Source organism: Eleutherodactylus coqui, chromosome 4, assembly GCF_035609145.1.
Source record: "Eleutherodactylus coqui strain aEleCoq1 chromosome 4, aEleCoq1.hap1, whole genome shotgun sequence".
NCBI classification, from domain to species: domain Eukaryota; kingdom Metazoa; phylum Chordata; class Amphibia; order Anura; family Eleutherodactylidae; genus Eleutherodactylus; species Eleutherodactylus coqui.
Genome location: NC_089840.1, coordinates 193,978,742 through 193,998,025, shown reverse-complemented (window position 1 = coordinate 193,998,025; position 19,284 = coordinate 193,978,742).

Here is a 19,284-nt window from a genome sequence, read left to right as displayed (position 1 = left end):
GAAGGAGCCCTTGACACTACATTAGCGAATGATGACAGAGTTTGCCTGTTCGCTCGTGCAGCCTGTTTATATAAGTAGAAAGACTGTTTGCAATAGCGTTCACATATAGTTTAGTTGTTCACATTAAGGCTAATTTCACACGGGCGAGTGTGATATATCATGCTGGGCAACAAGCAATGTCCTGGCGGATGAGGCGTTTTTCTTTTTTCTGCTAAAACCGCCTTGCATCACTTCGGGTAAGTAGCGATCTTTCACTTTAGACAATTTTAATGGGTCATCCTCACATCGCATCCCATCGCACTAGTGTATGCCTCGCATGCTGTGCAATGCTATGCTGGCCTCATTGAAAATAATGCGCAATGCGATGTGAGGTGCTCGCAACGCACGAATCTCACACACCGCGTGAAAGCGGTGTAACAGTGAATGACTAAACAATCGATGTTGACACTCAAAGACGTACAAACAAGTGAATGATTATTTTTATGCCTGCAAGAAATGAATGATGAACGAGAAGCGGATGAATTATCGACCATCTCTTAGCAAGATGGTTGAGGCTTTTCCGTGCGCGTATCATCGGATTTTACTGCATTTTTTGCACACACAGAGCATATTCAGTTGTGCGCAGCGGACAAACATGCCCCGATTAAAATGGCTATTTAGCCTAATGAGATCCAAATATGTTCTTTTATCAATTGTGCAGCAGATTGAGTATTTGTGAGCGCATTGCGTACATTTGTGTACTTCCCATAGACTTCTATAGGGACCTTTGGTGCGCAAATGTACACAAAATAGGGCACGTCCTACTTGGCACGAAAAGCAGAAAATGTGTTCATGAACCCATTCATATAAATACCGTAGGTTCTATTCTCTGCATATAGAGCAGGCAAAATGTTATGTCCAAATACGTGTGCAAATACGGCCATGTTAAGGAGCCATTATTTTTGCAAGGAAACCCATTTAAGTACTTGGTAACTGTACATTATAAAACAAATTTGCTTTGTATAGAATTCTTTTTGTAATGGCAGAAGAGAAGTTGCAGTTCCTACCAACGCTACTTTATGCTCGCAGAGGAAATAACTCTTGGAAGCAAAATAATCCTTCTGATTTCTCCATTTCCTCCGGCTCACAGTTCTAGGTACATTGTATGACATGTGAGAAAAATCTCAGTAAATTAGCAGGTGCTTTAAATGCTTTTACAGGTGCCCTTTTCATGCACTGTGATGCAATCTACTGACCTTGTTTGGCACCACGCCTCAAGACTGCACAAGTACCATTATATATTGCTCTCCAAGCTACTCTACTGGCTCAGGCAGATGTAAAATGCTTGAACATTCTTTATCTTAGAAGTTTTGAACAGTTTGTACAACTCAAATAAACTTTTAGAATATTGTACCAAACACTAAAGCTCTTTTTTTTTTGCATTAAAGGGGTTTTTAAATTTGTAGTTTCTGGGTAAATCGTATTCTGCATGCGCTAAAATAACAGACATATACTCACCTCTACATTACCGCTGTATCATACTTAGAATGCAGTGATGCAGATCCAATTGTTTCTCTTTAAAAACATGTTTTTATTGTGCAAAAGTAAAAAATAAAAACAATTCCTATAAACTTGGTATCAGATCATGTTACTTTTATAGAATGGTAAAAACAAAACCCAATAACAATGACATAATTTCTGGATGTTTTCCCCCCAAGAAATGTAATAAAAGTTCTACAACACATCATATGCACCCCAAAGTGGGGCTATTAAAATATACAATTCGTCCCCCAAAAAATAAGCCTTCCTACGGCTATGTCAAAGAGTTAAGACTTTTGCAATGTGAGAGTGAAAATCGTTTGGCCCTTAAGGCAGAAAATAGGCTGGCCACTAAAGGGTTAACACCGAAGGGGATGTAATGAAATCCGTGTGATAATAGCTACTCTGCAGCACTGCAGTTCAGAAATAAAGATATCATTAATAAGATGATAAGGCCATACTGCGGACTGAATAATGTGCGAGCTGGGAGGACTTTAATATCTTGTACTTTCTGCGAGGAGGACAGATGATTTATATTACTACTTCCTTGGAATGTCTGATTTTATGGAAGCTTTTCTATTAATGTATATTATATCACTGCCTATAAAAGAAAAAGAAAGATGCAGTTTTCCCCAACAATAAGTATGTTTTCTTAACCCAGACATGACTTACAATTGGAAAGATGGAGACTCAGCTCTGTTTTGTTCATTACTAACAAATCTAAGAGGCTTTCAATGGGACGCAGTGCATGTGGTAGAGGAGATATTGCACAAGAATGTTCTATGGGGGATTACGTGGTAAATCCTTAACATTCACCTCATTTTAGAAGATTTAGAAGAATAGGATAGTACTTTGGATCGGTTTATCATTGTTCCTGGAACTAAAAATGTACATTTGGACCACTTATCTCTCTAACATATATGTTGACTATTTTCTTTTCACATTACATAAACATATTGATACAATGTATCAGATTGCTTTCCTGCTATGCTGTTTATAGTAATGTTAAGATGTTCTTAGGAACCACATGCAGCTCACAAGACTCTGTCACATGGCTACATACTAACCAGTCCACTAGCAAATAAGTGTTAAGAATTAGGCGAGACAGTCTTGGATTCATTACAAGTCCCAGAACCCAACTTATCTTTGACTATTTCTCTTTGACATGTTTATCTCTTACTGTAGAGACCGGCGCAAGAAGCGATAACTACATCTTCTGTATATGACAGGTGATTGGCTGCTTGTATGTACGTTTCTGTTAGAAGATTTTTCGAGTAAGGGCTTCTTCAGAAAACTATATGCGCAATTGCGTATTGACACATAGTACTGTACTTTTCGTGCACACAAAGCATGTTAATGAGAGCGAACCCATTGACATCAGTTGGTTCTATTCTCTGCTCATTGCGCGCGTATGTTTTACATGTGCAAAAACACATGCAAGTATGGTCATCTGAAGAAGCCCTAATGCAGGCACTGCAGCTGGCATATTTGTATCTGCACTTTTTTGGTAGGCACATTTACAGTATATCTCTATGTAGCAGTATGGCGATTAATTACCCCTGTATTACAATCACTATACCATTACATGTTGGCTGTATTGAGGTACATTGTGCATGTTGAGGATGGGGGCATAAACAGACAACCCCCACCCATTGGATAATATGTGTTCACTTTAAGAAAAGTTAATTATTACCATTCATGAGGTTATGTGATCTTACTCTGTTAACATTTTCCCTGAGTTGTTAAAGAAGCACTCTGTCTTTTTTTCTTTAAGAAATCAATCACAATATTGTTGACCTCTGCTGTGAAGAATCCAGTCCTGTAGCTCATCCCCTCTACTTTGTGTATTCTGCACTATTCTTCCAGCCTCTGGGTCACATGACCAGCACTCTGAAAACACTCTGTGTCCTGCAGTTAATGGGGCAGATTTAAGACAACTTGCATAAAGTGCTGATCATGTGACCTGGAGGTTGGAAGAGAAGTGCAGAATAGACAGCCTGGAGGGGAGGAGCTACAGAAACTATATGAAGAAAAAACTCAGAACTTCTTTAGGGGCTTGTGGGCGCAATGGCAGCACCATACCCTTTTACAGTTGCTGGGCACCAGGAAACATGGTTTTCTAGCTATCAGCTGCAGACTCAGGCAGAGTTGACACAGATGTAGTAGTGTTCAGCACTGGGGCTGAGCCTCATAGGCCACCATGAATGGCAGACCTAGATCTTTGGGGTGTCATAGAAACTTATCTCAACCCCATAATCTCCTTGCGGTGGTCACATTGCTGAAATTCAGTAAAGGCAGTGACAGGAACCTCTCATAACCATCATGCAAAGGTATTTTTCATAATGAGCTTAAAATGGCCAACCCTTTTAAATGAGTATTCCTTAAATAGATGATAGCCCATTTCTAACAAGTACTTGAACTGTGACTTAGTTGACCACTTTATGGTCTAGGATCATACATTTGTTGCAGAGACTGATGGACAATACGAACACTAATACACTGAACGATCACTGCATTAGGAACACCTACTTAACAAAGGGTTGGTCCACCTTTTTGGGTGATCACAGCTTTTAACAATTGGTTAACAGATTCCATAAGGTGGCAAACATCCTCCATACTCATACCCATGCCAGCTGCAGTGGCTCCATCAACTGGTGCATACTCAGAAGCCTCTCAGGTAACCTAAATGTGTTATAAAAGATTTTTATAGCTCTTAGACAGTGTTATACACCAGTTTTTGGGGTATAGGTGAAGTTCTGGTTCAGTTCAAATTAATTCAAACTCAACTAAACGTTTGGCCCAAATTTAGCAAACTGGCCAAACCGAACTTTTGAAAAGTTTGCTCATGTATACAAAGCAAATAGACCACAGGACTATCTGACAGATCCATTTTTATGCTATATTTCGAAATTTTAGATGGTTTGGTAAACTAGACTGACGCTAACGCCATGCTGTGCAAAGAAAATGCTAACAAATGGTAAGAGCCCTGTATGGAGAAGATACAATCAAACCAAGCTCAGTGCTTAAGTACAGTAACAAAGGTTCCTACAAATAATGAAACTGGCGTCACAGTCATAAAGTGAGTGCATAAAGTAAATAAGGCTGTGTTCACATCAGCGTCAGAGACTCCATCAGCACAGCATGCAGTGCCATTGTTCCCATCAAAATGACACTCACAACTGGTCATTGGGGTCCATCAGGTGCCATTAATGGCTGTCATGGGATGGATCCTGGGCTCTGTCGTGGTTTTTGTTTTTGAACACTGTTAAAATAAACCAGGGCTGCGCCGTGACTACTCAAGCTCTATTAAAATGCATGCAAAAATTCCAATTCTGATGGAAAAACCTGCATCTTTTTAAATTTAATATTTTGGGTTTTGCTTTTTACATTCTGTGAACCTGTAAATTAAAATGACTATTTTATAGTATTTTTATGTTATAGCTGTACATTTCCAGAGTGCAATGATTGTCATTGCTATGATTCATTTTGTTAGAGGTTTTCAGACCTGCTTTTAGATGCCTGTCTGTTCAGAATATCTGCTTCCCATTGCATCTGTTCAGTATTCAGATTTGACGGCATCACTAATCATCCGGTTCCCCTTGGGTCTTGATGTGTAGCACTCTTCATAAATCATTGGCTCTTGACTGTCTTTCACGGATCTGGATATTTAGGCGCTAAGCAAGTGCCCTTGCAATTTACAATATTTACTGTGTACACGTAATCCGCTGGAGTCGTAATTGCTTGTTTTAGCTTTATTAATTAAAGGCAGAAAATTAGTTTTATCCTTTTCCTAATCAAAATCCATAACGGCTTGTGTGAATCTAACGATTTTGCATTCGCTTGAAAATTCAATGCATCAAGTAAGTGGAACAAATCCTAATTTATGAATTAGTTTAGGAAAACAGATATAATAAGTCTATTTATTTTAAGCTTACATTTACATTAGAAAAGGTTAGTGGTAAGTTTTTATTATCCTGTTTTTTGGGGAAAAATAACAGTTTTTCTGGCAGCATTTTGATCCAACAATAAATGAGTCCAAGTCCTTGATTAATCAGGGATTGTGTATCCAAAGATGACTATGTAGCGCTGCAACCTTGCACTATCATTGAACTCAATGGCGTCCTAGTGTGAGTCGCAGGTTGCCACAACTCAAAAGAGGATAAAACAATAAGCACATTGATATATAAAATTCAGCATTTCACTGGTGTGCCAATGCTGGACTAGAGTTTTGCTCCATAGGAGCTTCTTCCAGGAACCCCGGAAAAGGCTCGTAAGGAATGAAATTTGAGTGCGCTACTGATGTGCTTGTTATTTTATACTCTTGTGGGTATAATAAATGCATGTGGGACAACCAAGTGTGTTACGGTACTTCGCTTTGCTTTTCGACAGTACATCTGGAAAAAGCAATCAGCCAACAGGGTGATCACTACTGGCAACCAAGCAAAGTGGATTATTGAAGCGATCTTTTGACTATTTCTCTGTCTGAATATTCCTTATAAGAGGAGCAGGACAGGTCTATACTTATTTGAAGGGGTTGTCCAAGGTTAGAAAAACATGGCTGCTTTCCTGCAAACATAGAGTCACCCTTGTCCATGGGTTTTGTCTGGTATTACAGCTAAGCTTCCATTCACTTCAAAGAGACTGAGCTGCAATACCACATGCAACCCTAAGACAAGCGTGGTACTGTGAGTATTATTGTATCTTGACGCCACCAGGAGAACTGGTGGAGTGAAGATTGACAGAGGGGTGAGGCCTCCAGTACCTGGTTGGCTGGAAGAGCTGGGTGTGCAGCAGGTCCTGGCAGGCTGCTGCTGCAATGTGGGGATCTCTTAACCTCGGTTACTTCCCGACCCATGCATTCCAGCAGCGTAAACCTCCTCCCCGTTGCCCAGGCAGAAGAAGGGACTGTGTTGCAATGCAGGGCAGCTGAAAATCGCTTTCCGGCGGTCTGTCAGAATAAGGCACCCAGCTGCAAACCATGCACGCCTGCACCTAACTTTTCTTTTGGGGACACATGCTGCCCTCGCACTAGCAGAACATCCAGCCAAGAGAGCAGGGGGATTCAGTGTTATAGCCAGCGACCCCCAGACACCACAAGGAGGAGGACAGCTGGGAGAACGGGGGACAGCAGATTAGCAGCTGTAACAGCGCTGCCGGTGAGTGCCCGATTACACACACCGAGCCCTCCTCACTCAGCGACTACGCCGCTTTCCCATTTTCTTTAGCTCATTCCAGGACCTTCGCTTCTTGACCCTATCGGGAGCTGGGGGTGCGAGAGGGGCGTTCCTCCTATCAAACCCCTAGCTTCTGGTGATGCAAGGTACAATAATACTAGCACTGTGTTTAGAAGAAACCAGCCATGTTTTTCTAACCCTGGACAACCTCCTTAATGCAGTTTTTGAGCCAAAACCAAGAGTGGATCCAGCAGGAAGGAGAAGTAAAAGTCCTCTCTAAGGGTGCCTGCCCACTAGCATTTTTTTCCCCTACGAATTCGCTGCATTTTTTTTTTCCAATTGTCAATGGGACTTTCTAATGTTAAAAACACAAGTTTCTGTTTTTGCGTTTTTGGTGCATTGCGTTTTTGACATTAGAAAGTCCCATTAACAATGGGGAAAAAACGCAGTGAATTCGCAGTGGAAAAAAAATGCTAGTGGGTAGTCACCCTAAGGCCGTTTTCACATGGCTGAGAAAATTGTGCAAGATTTGTGCATTGCAAAATTGTTTGTGACTAGCCTTATATTTCCCATAACTTCTGAAGACAATTTTTTTTTCTGGCAAATTTAGATGACGCTATTGTTGATGATGATCACAGGTTATTGTGGTAATAACAAGTATCCTTGTAAGCTACACTTGCCACCCATACATAATCACATTTTGTGGTCAGGAGGCAAACCATACTTTGGCTTTAAAGTGACCCTCAAGGCCTGGAGAAACAAAGATGGTCAAACCGCTTCTCTGACAAGCTGATGCACATGTGCATAGTATGCATTAGTAGTCCAAGACACTACATGCTACTTGGAGCGGCCAACACTACTTATGGGGGCAGCACTGGTTAATGAAAGCAGATGTAAGGTCTTAGGCTGGGTTCTCACAGGGCATATTCCCAGCAGAAATCTTGCCCGCAGTAAAAAAACCGCGAGATTTCCTCCAGGAAAGCGCTCCTTCAAAACCTGTGGCACCTAACCGCATGTTTTAGAGCAGCTCGGCCGCATGCTTTTTCGTTGTGGACGGTGCTCCTATAGAGGCTTTGCCACGATGGATTTGACGTCCCACATGGACGAGATTTCTAAGAAATGTCGTCCACATGGTTGGCTAACACAAAGATTAGCGGCCGCAGGCGGATTAGCCGTGGCAAAATTCCGCCCTGTGTGAAACCAGCCTTAGACTAATGGTGCATACAAGTGCACAGTGAATGTAAGGTAGTCAGAGAAGCTGGTGTGACCATCTTTGTTTCTCCAGACCTGAAGGGTCACTTTAAATGGTTTTCCAGTAGTTCTGATGGTGACAGTTTATAAATTGCACAACTATAACTAATATTATAATTAATTGGTGGACCCATACATTGCTGACCATAGTTATAAAACTACTTTCGTTATGTTAGATTTTTTTTTCTTTTTCCACAGTAGCATGACCTGGATATTAAAATTGAAGTTTAATCTCCCAGGGATATCTAATGGCAGAGAAGTAACAGTTCTCTTTATGGTACAATAGTTCTGTGAGAAAATCATTTAGAAATAGGCTTTTATGTCTTGCATTCAAATCAGTTGGGTGGCTTATGCTAATTTCCCACTACTGAATATAATGAGTTGCATGTTATTAGCTATATTGCAGTAGTGTCTAAAAAGTAAGGAGAGCATCATCTTCATCCTCATGTACATGATCATATGAAAATACAATACGGCATCCTATATGGCTGCACAAAGTGTATTGATTACAAGTCACCTCTGTGTGATCTCATTAGCATACTGCTAGGGGCTTGCAATTGTGACCTGGCCCCGCCATATGCTGTTTCACTGCTGCGGGCCGTGGTCCAACTATGGGTGGCACTCTGGAATGGGAGGACCATTACCCGGGGAGCTAGAGCCAATTACAGGCTACAACTGCAGTCTGTCAGTGCACTGCTGGCCACATGATTGGTCCAGCCGGCAGTGGCTGATAGCAGAAGAGTGGGTCAATGAAGTATGTACCGCATGTAATCTTGTATGTATGGCTGGTATATGTTGTAGCAGCTGCACATATATAATATACAGGAGATACCTAGGTCATACCAGGATGCTCCATCTATATCACTTTATACAGGACATGTACATCCCCCTGTGTATAGTGATATAGACCATACTGGTATAACCTGGCATATCACTATATACAGGATTATAGCAGCTTTACATATATAACTATATACAGTAGATGCCCACGCTAGTGTGGTTTCACATCTGCACTGGGGATTCCACTTTCCTGCTCCACTCAGGAAGCAGGAAAGGGAAATCTCCTGATTGAACGGTTCCATCTCTGGACAGAACGGAACGGCCCTGGATGGACCCCAGTAGCTTTAGTGGGGTCCATCTGCTTGCCGCTCAGCTGCCTGGCTTTTGGATGGAAGAAAAAGCCCCACACAGTTCTTCTTCCAGTATTTTGAGACGGATCTGCGACGGAACCTCTGACTGAAGGTTTTGAAGCAGATGTGAAACTGGCCTTACACCAGCATGGTCGATATCACTGTATACAGGAGTTGTATGAGCATCGTGCTATATATAGTGACTAGTACCAGTGTTTCTGGGGGAGCAATGCGCCACTTAATAGTATAAGATAGTGAAAGGGATTGGAGGTGGTCACAGGTCCTAAACCAGCAGACCAGGACAGCAGTCGTGTGCTTACAGGACCTGTGATGATGGCACTGCCACGTGACCTGTCATAAACCAAAAAAATCCGGCAGCATTCAAAAGGTGATCTTAAAAGTAAAAGTCCAACTTTTATTGTTCCATATATTTAAAAGATCTGGCAATGTTTCAACCTAAAAAGGTCTTTGTCAAGCCTGGCAAAGACCTTTTTAGGTTTAAACGTTGCCAGATCTTTTAAAAATATGGAACAATAAAGGTTGGACTTTTACTTTTAAAATCACCTTTTGAATGCTGCCGGATTTTTTTCCTTTATGCCTGTATATCGGGTTTTGGTTCATTAACCCTATTCTGGATCTGCATTCTTTTTCCTCCCTACCCTGTATGGGCCTTTTGGTGTTTCTGTGAGTGCTGTTGGACTCTGCGTCTGCCATGTGACCTGTGTCTGAGGCTCTGAGCTATGCCCCTGATCACATGATGGTGATGTCATCACAGGTCCTCAGCCAGCATAGCCGGACAGCATATTTAGGATATAAGCACCTATAAACCTAACCCTAAACCCTAAACCTAACCCTAAACCTAACCCTAAACCCTAACCCCGTGCTGCTTAAGTGTAGTGTGTACTGCACGGCTGCTTAACTGTAGTGTGTAGTGCACGGCTGCTGAAGGCAATCCGCGTGCACGCTGTGTAGTCACGTGGTGCCGAAGAGCCACTCAGGTGGCTCAAATCAGCAGCGCTGCTGAACTGCCACTGAAATCCTAAATATGCGGCCGGACAGCAGCCGTGTGCTTATAGGATCTGTGATGATGTCGCTGTCACATGATTAGTCACTGGGGCTTTGAGTTCCACCCCTGATCACATGACAATGACATCATCACAGATCCTGCAAACACATGGCTCCTGTCCGGCCGCATATTTAGGATTTCAGCGGCAGTTCAGCAGCGCTGCTTGTTTTAGGACCTGTAATGATATCACTGCCATGTGATCAGAGGTGGGGCTCAGAACCACAGTGATTGAACACATGATGGTGTCATCATCACATGTAACTCACACAGTCACTCAGTCACTCACAGACAGGTGGTCATTAATATTTTGATATGGACCATGCTGGTATAGCCTGTCATGCACAGTCCACCTGCTTATATTTCCTGTGTGACGCTCCTGGCTCCCCTTATAGGTACTAACAAACTGTCTAGATGCCCAGTTTAGAAATAAAGTGTAATATTAAATTATAATTTCATTATACTGAAGTTAAAGTGAAAAAAGTAACCAACAGCCATTAGTCATTTAAGGTTATTCTACTTTGTCTGCTCCAAACTAGCCACCAAATTAAACCATTATCCCATAGGAAATGTTAACAAGTCCGAAGACAATTAGTATTCTTACCTACTTAAGGGCTTATTCGCACAATCCCATATACGGCGCGTTTTTACGCCCGACCATATACACGCGACCCTCTGAGGCATTGGTTTCTAATGTATTCGTTCACATGGGCAATTATACGGCACATAAAAACGGCGACCGGCTGAAAATAGAACATACACAACCAAAATTCGCGCTGATGCATATATGGTGGCCAAAAAGATAGTCCTGAAAGTATGAACAGGTGAGAATACGCTAACTAGCTCTGGCCATGATCACCGGAAAACGTCCTTACGGGTGATTATACGCCGCGGACGTACAAACGTAAATACGCCTACGCTTGTGTAAATCCAGCCTAAGGCCTCGGTCAGGCGACCATTTTTTGCCGTGATTTGCGGATCGCATGTCGGATGCGCATCCGCAAATCGCATGACCGGGGCTGAAAAATCGCCCGAAAAATCTGCAGCTAGCAGCGTCTTCGGGGAAAAGGCCCCGATCACAGGAGCGCTGTCCAACCCATTGCAATTCAATGGAGTCGGCAATACAGCCGGCTCCATTGAAAGCAATGGGCTGGCGGTGAGCGCGGGATGAATTTTCAGGAAGGGCTTAAAAATATAAGCCCTTCCCTGAAAATCATCCAAAAATGTGTAAAAATAAAAAAAAGAAAATATACTCACCTTGTCCGTGCAGCCGGAGTTCAGCCGCGGCTGGCCGGCAGTTCTCCTAAACTGCTCTGGGTAGTATTCAGCAGCCGGGGATTTAAAATCCCCACCTGCTGAATGGGCTGCCTCTGATTGGTCACAGCCCTCACCAATCAGAGGCAGCTCTCACTGAATGGGTGAGTGAGTGCTGCCTCTGATTGGCTCAGCGCAAGGACCAATCAGGGGCAGCTCTCAGCTATTGAATGACAGCTGAGAGCTGCCTCTGATTGGTCCTTGCGCTGAGCCAATCAGAGGCAGCACTCACTCACCCATTCATGAATTCATGAATGGGTGAGTGAGAGCTGCCTCTGATTGGTGAGGGCTGTGACCAATCAGAGGCAGCCCATTCAGCAGGTGGGGATTTTAAATCCCCGGCTGCTGAATACTACCCAGAGCAGTTTAGGAGAACTGCCGGCCGGCCGCGGCTGCACTCCGGCTGCACGGACAAGGTGAGTATTTTTCTTTTTTTACACATTTTTGGATGCTTTTCAGGGAAGGGCTTATATTTTTAAGCCCTTCCCGAAAATTCATCCCGCGCTCGCCGGCAGCCCATTGCTTTCAATGGAGCCGGCTGTATTGCCGACTCCATTGAATTGGAATGGGCGAACATCATTCTTCTCTGCCACAGCTGTTACAGCTGTGGCAGAGGAGAATGATTTCTGTAGTATATGTTCTCAATGGGGTCGGCGCTGCTGCCGCCAGCCCCATTGAGTGCATATAATAGAACACAAGGAATCGCAGATTGCAGATAGGCGCGATCTGCGATTTCTTGTGTCCTGTAATTTATCGGACAAGCGCATAAAAAGCGCCCACATGTCCGATACCATTGCAAAGCAAGGGTTCTAAAAGATCGCATGCGCAAATCGCGCGAAAAAACGCCCGTCTGACCGCGGCCTAAGACTGTAAACATGTTTGTTTAAATGCACCCAGCATTTAAACAAACCTCTCAGTAGTCATGGAGACATGTCAAACATGCAATAAGTGTCAATATGGTAATGAGAATCCCATTGCTTACTGAAATTTAAGGGCATGTGCAGTCAGCAAATCGTGGTGGCAGCACTCACTGGACATTGGCAGACTATAAAGTCACCCCCACAAACTGCTAACTGGCAATTTATTCAGCAATTTTTGGGAGGGGTAACAGAGGAAAGGTACAATGCAGAGGTCCAAGAAAAGATGCTCCAGAATTGTAATTTCATGTGGATAACAATTGGTTACTAAAACAGACGTATGTGTCAGGAGTGGGGACCTCTTTATAGGGGTTATCTGGTGACATAATATTCCTTAAAACTTTGCTCTGCCTGCTGTATTAAAATGACAGATTACATACTCACCCTTCCATGATCCCCCGCCGCTGCCATCTCGCTAGCTCTCCGGTCCCCACTGAACTTCACTTCTGGGAGGGGAGTGATGACAACTCAAAACTAGGTCACGAGACCTATTCACCCGCTGAGGGAAGCAAGTGATTGGCTGCAGTAGTCACATGGCTCTTTTGTCAGGGACGTCATTGCCAGCTCCCTGCACCCGGTAGTGAAGCCCAGAAGGAACAGAAGAGCCATCAAGATGGTAGCGGTGGCGGAGCGAGGAAGGGTGAGTATGTATTCCGCTATTTTAGTACTGCAGGATGAGCAAAGTGGTGCACAATATTAAGACCCTACAATAACCCCTTTAAGTGTGCATTCATTTAGCTGCTGCTATCTAAAAGTAGATATAAATATTGCAATTTGGAAACAGCACTTAAAAAATTATTTGTCAAGAGCCTTGAGCAAGTCTGCTTGCTGGGATTGCTCCTGAACATTTTTGATCTACGTACATTAGATGATTAATTCATAATAAGTGAGTGAATAAACCGCAATGGATACTACAACTCCTTCCATTATGGAATGGGTAGGTAGTATAAAGTGAGCATACGGGGAGTACCCTGCTATAACATTAAAGGTGACTCTGGTGACATTTTTTGTCATTGTGTAACTAGTCCCCCAGTATTTATAAGTCAACTAGTATTGAGAAGGAAATATATATATATATATCCTTGTAGGTAGAAAAGAAAACACTGGAATATATACATTTATATAGATATAGTTATGTGCCTTTCTTTTTATATGTATACTAACTTTATTCTCATATGTACTAACTCTATGAAAAAACTTAATACTTCGCCTTATACCAGATATTCCAAAGGCCTTGCCAGGCGAAGACAAAATGTACAGCAAGGAATAACCAGACACGAAGGCCGCGTGTACTTGGCTGTTTTCCCAGAAGCGCCATACCTAGATGAAGACCGTTCAACTATGCATCTGAAGTTTCACTGTCTCAGGCCGGAAATCCGGACTTCCCATATATGGTTATGCTGTGAATTTTAGCCAATGAGCCCATCACCCATTTCTAGTGATGAGACCAAAGGGTATAAGATCTCATGTAATCTGTAATAAAGCGCGCAGCGCAGTCATGTCCCCGTGTGAGGAACGATACCAGACCTCCGTGTGGTGTTTTCTTCTTTACCGCCGGCAGCGGGGCAAGTGGGGTGGGCCTGATTGGTGTTGTAGTTAGAATTTTTCCCTGACAATTTGGCGCAACCAACTGGGGCGGTAAAACCGGAGCCGTACAACGCATTCCACCCGGATCCACGCCACGGGGAAGCCGTCCTGCTGCAAACCGAGCCTGATCAACTCACAGAACTCCAGGTAAGACCGGCATATATTTATGTTGTGTTTTACACTGCGAGTCTTGCAGCAGGAGGGACTATCTGTGTTTTGTGACCGGACGGGTTGGGTTAAGAGTTCTACACGGTAACTCGTGTGGGCTTCGGGTTTGCCGTCATGGACCACTGACCGTGATATGCGCACCAATCGCTCACCCAGGAACTAGTCTGTAGTCTATTTGTTGTTGAAGTCCGTAGCATTCTAGCAAAAGTGAAGGTTGTTTGTTGTATCTGCAGAATTTTTTTTTTCCCTCTTTCTTTTTCATTTGGTCTCACAGAAGAAGGAACCCTTGGTTGTTTTAGTTATTAATGGTTTAGCTAAGGAGAGGGATGCACTCTGTGAGACAGGTCCCATAGAAGAAGGAACCCTTGGTTGTTTTAGTTGTTAATGGCTTAGCAGAGAGGGATACACTCTGTGAGATAGGTTCCACAGAAGAAGAGACCCTCGGTTTTAGTTTAGTTATGGCTTAGCAGAGAGGGATACACTCTGTGAGATAGGTTCCACAGAAGAAGAGACCCTCGGTTTTAGTTTAGTTAAGTTGTTGATGGTGGAGAGGGATGCACTCTTTGGGACTGGTTCCATAGAAGAAGATGCCTTCGGTTGTTTTGCCATATATAAGGGGCTGACAATTCGGGTCAGAAGGATGCACTCTATGGAGCGTGTTATTATTATTATTGTTGTTGTTGTTCTAATATGCGTAAGATCTTATTAAAGAAGACAGAGCCCCTCAAGGGCTGCCGCCGTGTGGATCAATTGGTGGAAGAGAGACGAGTTCCAATTTGTAAACTGTAAGAAAACGCTTATGAAAATGTGTAACACGGACCCGCACGGTAGATTACAGTATGGTGACTAGGAAGTCTTTAGGACCAAGAAGCGTGCCTTGAAAGACCAAGGTTTGCTAGAAAGTGCTGGAGTGAGGAGGAGAGAGAGACAGTCAGAGACAGTTAAGTATGTACACATTATTTGTTTAAAGGTGTATAATACTAGGTAGATATAGATGTATATGTGTGTATATATGTATATACTGTATGTGCAAATAGTTAACTGAGCTTGCTTTTAGATGAGAAAGATTGTTTACATAAAGCTGCAGTCTGTGTCTCGTTTTCAAGGTCAAGCGATAACAAAGCAGAGAAAATGAAATAATGACCCTGGAAAATATCTTTGCTTGCTTAAAATGAATTGAAATGAATTTAATTAATTATTCTGTCTTAGTAGGCAGGAAATATAGCAATTTCTAAGGTATATTCTTACTTATACAGGGGTTGAAAATGAATGTTGCAAGATCCCAGGATATGTGTTATTTATGAGTTCAAATGCAGGGAATAGTTAAACTAAAACAACTCAGTCAGTGAATGCATATTCGGAGAGATAACAGTTGGTTTTACAAAGGTGGGGGCTTTCAGATTTCACTCCAAACTCAGGGTCACAGAAACTAAAATACTTCAGTGTTTACTACAGCATATAATAGCTTCAGTACATAAGAAAGATAGAATGTCTCAGCCACTCAGCAAATTTTTTCACATAATTTGTCAAAGATAGCGCTCATTCACAATCTCATCTCAATAGAATCATGTACTTTATAACATTATAGCACTCACCTCAATGTTTTTCAACTGATGTATGTTTGTTTATCAGACTTTTTTGTCTGTGTATCTGTATGTACTGGTACACCTTCAATAGGGGGTGACGGAGCAGACTTGAGAGCATGGATCGATGAGAGTTAGTGACCCGTGTTCGGGCTGTGATGAATGTGAAAATGTGTGATGCAGGTATTGACTGGGGATAAAAGTCCCCCCATGCATGGGACTTTACTTGGTTGAGATGTGGATGCTTAGACTGTACAGCTGAAATGAAGGTTTGAAAAAAGACGCAAGCGACCAGTATCGAAGGGGTGGAGCTAGATGATGTAAAGTACGTAATGTTTCATCCCTCTTGTCCACAAGGGAGGGGGTGAGGATCTTGAGCAGCTAGTAAAAGTTTTTTTTCTTCTCTCTCTCAAATTTGATAAGACATTGCAGGCAGGATCAGATTAATAATGAATTTGCTTAAAGGATCTCACATTTCCAATATTAATAGGTGTTTGTAGATTATTCTGCCCTGATGTAACTCATGTCTCTGTTATTGGTGCTAACATCTTACAGGCCTTATCTGCATCGATCAAATCTTTTTACAATGTTGTACTACCTTGAAACCGGCTACTATTCTTCCAATTGAGTACCCTGGTTCAAAGGGGGGGAGGAGAAGGCATAGGTGATCTAGGTATTGCAAATCAGCCATTTTTAAATTTTTTGCAAGCCATTTTTAAATTTTTTAAATTTTTTTGCAACAAGGTTCTGATCTTTTTGAAATAGAATATCAGCATGATTGTCTAGCAGTGATGCAACAAGAAAATTTAAGTTTTAAAAAAAAGTTACTGAAAGCCCTTGTTAACAATGCATATTTTGAGTTGTTTTTTATAGATGGTACCAGGGTGATTGACGACTCCACACTGGATATGCAGTGGTCACACAACAAGATGTCCTAAAAGCAGAATGCCTCCGCATGTCGCAGTACAAGATGCGGAACTAAAAAGGCCATCACTGAGGCGTGTAGATTGGAGGAAGGTAAGACGGCAAACATTTACACTGATTCCCGGTATGCATTTGGCATAGCTCATGATTACGGCCCAACATGGAAGGCCAGACAGTTTTTTACCTCAGCAGGACAGCCAATTAAGAATGATGCAACGGTGCAGATTCTCATGGAGGCCCTACTTCTACCTGACAAAGTGGAAAGCTCACACCAATTCCTACACCGGAGAAACAAGAGGCAACGCCATCACAGACCACACAGCAAACGCAGCGGCCCTGAAGCCGTGGAAGAAAGAAGAAAAGAAGAATTTGATAAAAACTTTGGACTTTGATAAAAACTTGGACTTTGATAAAAACTTTGGACTTTGATATGCTAAAGACTTTACAGTTACAAGCCCCCAGGGAAAAATGGACTAAAAAGGGACGGCGTATGGTGAACAGTGGTGAACACTTCGCACTGAAAGAACTCATGATCCTGTATATCCTTTACATGCTATAATGTGGTACAATTCCTCTAACACACACCTTTAACTAATGTACACTAGCCCCCTGTTTCAGAACAAATTAATACAATCAATAAGACTACACTGAGGGTGAGAATCTAACACTGCATTGTGCTAAGAGAGAAGTTGACGTTCCAGGTGGTAGATTTAATCCACATGTATACATAGATGCAATAGGAGTGCCAAGGGGGGTGCCAGATAAATTTAATTCTAGAGATCAGGTTAAAGCAGGTTTTGAGTCCTTATTTGCTATTGTCACTGTTAATAATAATGTAGATTGGATGAATTATATCTATTCCAATCAGCAGAGGTTTGTAAACTACACCAGGGATGCTTTGCAAGGGTTAGCTGACCAGTTAGGGCCCACTGCATCCATGGCCCTAAAGTGGCTCTGGATATGATTTTAGCAGAAAGAGGTGGGGTATGTAATTTCCTGTATGTGTATTATCCCTTTGATCAAAAAGAGTATGAGTAAGGGACTGGATAATATGACCAAAATTTCCCTTGTTTGAAAAAAGATGAAGAGCCAGTTCCGATAATGCCAACCACGTACGTTACCAGAAGAATGGAGAAATGTACTAGTACTGCACCTGCCCTGATCTCCTAAGATGAATTGTCAGTGGAATTCCCATATGCCTAGGGACAGCGCAGAAGACCATAGGTTCCAGCGGGGGGGAACTCTGCGGGGTGTTAACTCGTACAGATAGAGGATATGGATGCCCGGAAATAAGCCCAGGGGATCCATGGCCTCCTTCTGAGGTGAGGTAGGGATCCCCCTCCTAGGAGTAGGGACTTACGGGCAGTGGAGAAACCCTGACACAAGGGAGAGGCGACCGAGGAAGAGTGCGAGGCCTGGTGCTTGATCTCTGTATTAAGTTTTTAGGGGGGGTTTGAGAAGGAAATATATATATATCCTTGTAGGTAGAAAAGAAAACACTGGAATATATACATTTATATAGATATAGTTATGTGCCTTTCTTTTTATATGTATACTTACTTTATTCTTATATGTACTAACTCTATGAAAAAACTTAATACTTTGCCTTATACCAGATATTCCAAAGGCCTTGCCAGGCGAAGACTAAATGTACAGCAAGGAATAACCAGACACGAAGGCCGCGTGTACTTGGCTGTTTTCCCAGAAGCGCCATACCTAGATGAAGACCGTTCAACTATGCATCTGAAGTTTCACTGTCTCAGGCCGGAAATCCGGACTTCCCATATATGGTTATGCTGTGAATTTTAGCCAATGAGCCCATCACCCATTTCTAGTGATGAGACCAAAGGGTATAAGATCTCATGTAATCTGTAATAAAGCGCGCAGCGCAGTCATGTCCCCGTGTGAGGAACGATACCAGACCTCCGTGTGGTGTTTTCTTCTTTACCGCCGGCAGCGGGGCAAGTGGGGTGGGCCTGATTGGTGTTGTAGTTAGAATTTTTCCCTGACAATTTGGCGCAACCAACTGGGGCGGTAAAACCGGAGCCGTACAACGCATTCCACCCGGATCCACGCCACGGGGAAGCCGTCCTGCTGCAAACCGAGCCTGATCAACTCACAGAACTCCAGGTAAGACCGGCATATATTTATGTTGTGTTTTACACTGCGAGTCTTGCAGCAGGAGGGACTATCTGTGTTTTGTGACCGGACGGGTTGGGTTAAGAGTTCTACACGGTAACTCGTGTGGGCTTCGGGTTTGCCGTCATGGACCACTGACCGTGATATGCGCACCAATCGCTCACCCAGGAACTAGTCTGTAGTCTATTTGTTGTTGAAGTCCGTAGCATTCTAGCAAAAGTGAAGGTTGTTTGTTGTATCTGCAGAATTTTTTTTTTCCCTCTTTCTTTTTCATTTGGTCTCACAGAAGAAGGAACCCTTGGTTGTTTTAGTTATTAATGGTTTAGCTAAGGAGAGGGATGCACTCTGTGAGACAGGTCCCATAGAAGAAGGAACCCTTGGTTGTTTTAGTTGTTAATGGCTTAGCAGAGAGGGATACACTCTGTGAGATAGGTTCCACAGAAGAAGAGACCCTCGGTTTTAGTTTAGTTATGGCTTAGCAGAGAGGGATACACTCTGTGAGATAGGTTCCACAGA